General features: G+C 44.3%; 1 protein-coding gene across 1 annotated transcript in view; it reads right to left on the reverse strand.

Moving 5' to 3' along the window:
- Nucleotides 1-1,530, reverse strand: part of LOC107732368 (uncharacterized protein C1orf112 homolog) — an 11,144-nt gene extending 9,614 nt beyond the window's left edge. The window contains exon 1 of the mRNA XM_016543664.1: nt 1,523-1,530. The gene's annotated coding sequence lies outside the window, so the exon portion shown is untranslated. The remainder of the gene's footprint in view (nt 1-1,522) is intronic.
- Between the last annotated feature and the right edge of the window lie 520 nt (nt 1,531-2,050).

The raw sequence follows: 2,050 nt of genomic DNA on the forward strand, positions 1-2,050 counted from the left end.
GTGATATTTTTGCTTAAGGTTATCATACCGTCAAAATCTCATACCGGCCCATGCCTATTTGCAGCCGGCTGGTCTTCTCAGAATACCTTCGCCAGGTTTTACAAGCTGGACGCTCAGTCCTTAGCCTCCCAAGTGCTGTCGGTGAGTGACTGATACACGTTTATGCTACCTCTATTCATGTGTGTTTGCTGTCTCACACAGTAATTACTCTGCGCAGCCCTATATGCTATTGTTGCTGTTGTCTGCCCTGTACTCAGTGCAGCTCCTGCTATTCAATGTCTAATTCGATTGGTGTACCATCATCATGTAATATGTTATACTGCTGCTTAACACTGTTATCTCTGTGCAGGTTGTTGTTGCTTCTACCCTGTTTCTCAGCGCAGCATACGTTATCTCTGACCAGATATGCAAATTTCGTATACCTGGGCTTTAGACGCTCATTGGCTTATCTACACCTATCAGCTATGAGCCCGCCTAACAAGCGTCGCTATTGGTTGTGGGAATTGTGTGTTCTATCTTCGCTGAGTATGTGACTTGTACAGGCTGCTCGTTGCCTCACTCACGGCGGGATTGAATATCGTTCCCATATCGGAGAAATGTCTCCGTGATGTCTCGTGAAAGCTCGAGAGGGAACGTCTGCGGTTACTATCGTAACCTCGGTTCCCTGAGAGCGGGAGCGAGACATCACGGAGGTCGCCATGTTCGCTGCTCGGCCAGCAAAGCGGCGTTCAGATTCTGATGTAATTGTCGCGTGCATTTTATACTGCCTCTCGAGCGCGTCAGTATTTGCATGCGATTTGCATACTTCGCGACAATTGGCCAGTCATTTGGACTGGCGTGAGCCAATAGGACTTCAGGAAAGGTTGGAAGGGAAGGTGTTCCCATAGAGAAATGTCTCCGTGATGTCTCGTTCCCGCTCTCAGGGAACCGAGGTTACGATAGTAACCGGAGACGTTTTGTCCGCTGCAGGTGCGTGAGAAAAATAGCTAGCTAACAGATGAGAAATGTCCCGTCGTTTAGAAAAACAACAATTTTAACCGGAGACGTTCCCTCTCGAGCTTTCACAAGACATCACGGAGACATTACTCCGTTATGGGAATGATATTCAATCCCCTCTCGAGCACGTCAGTATTTGCATGCGATTTGCATACTTCGCGACAATTGGCCAGTCATTTGGACTGGCGTGAGCCAATAGGACTTCAGGAAAGGTTGGAAGGGAAGAAATGTCTCCGTGATGTCTCGTTCCCGCTCTCAGGGAACCGAGGTTACGTTAGTAAACGGAGACTTTCTCTCTGATGATGCAGTAACTACCGCGGGGGAGAAAAAAATTATTTGGTCGGTCTGTCCAATGATTGTAAACAGTCATTAGGTCCGTCAGACTGAAGAAGTTTTAGCGGTAATGTGACCAAAAATATTTAAGACCCATCGAATCTGAATTTAAGACATTAAGACTTTTTAAGGCCTTTTATTAGCAAAATTCTATTTAAGACTTTTTAAGGACCCACGGACACCCTGAAAGTACCTGGGAGTTTCCTCCGAAAACTGGCTGCCATCACTCCACAGCCGCAGGACCTCCTCTGGCTGGGAGGAGAGTTTACCCAGTACATTCACCAGTAGCAGACACTGTGGTAGACAAAGCTCTGTACTGCACTCTAAAATGCACAAGCAACAAGAAAAACTAATTGGCAATTTAAAAAAAAAAATTTTTTAAATCTAAAATTAATTGAACTGTGGTCAAGTTTTATTAATTTGTTCTTTCATTTTAATTTAGTTACATCTTAGGCATGATTTTACTAAAACAACGGAATGAATTAGTACAAGATGGCCATGATTTACCTAAAACAAGGAAACAAATTAAAATGTTGTGTGAATACATTTTTTTTTTTATCCCCCCACCCCAGTTCGATTTTGCAATCACACGCACTAAAGGGAGCACATCTTACAAGTTCAGATATGTGTCAATGAGCTCAGAATCTGTTGAGCAGCAAATACTCCAGCATGATCTTGTCAGTCATCTCTCCTTATTCTCGACCTGTGATCAGTCAAAGCT

The sequence above is a fragment of the Sinocyclocheilus rhinocerous genome, unplaced genomic scaffold (assembly GCF_001515625.1).
Source record: "Sinocyclocheilus rhinocerous isolate Xijiao unplaced genomic scaffold, SAMN03320098_v1.1 scaffold68, whole genome shotgun sequence".
Taxonomy (NCBI): domain Eukaryota; kingdom Metazoa; phylum Chordata; class Actinopteri; order Cypriniformes; family Cyprinidae; genus Sinocyclocheilus; species Sinocyclocheilus rhinocerous.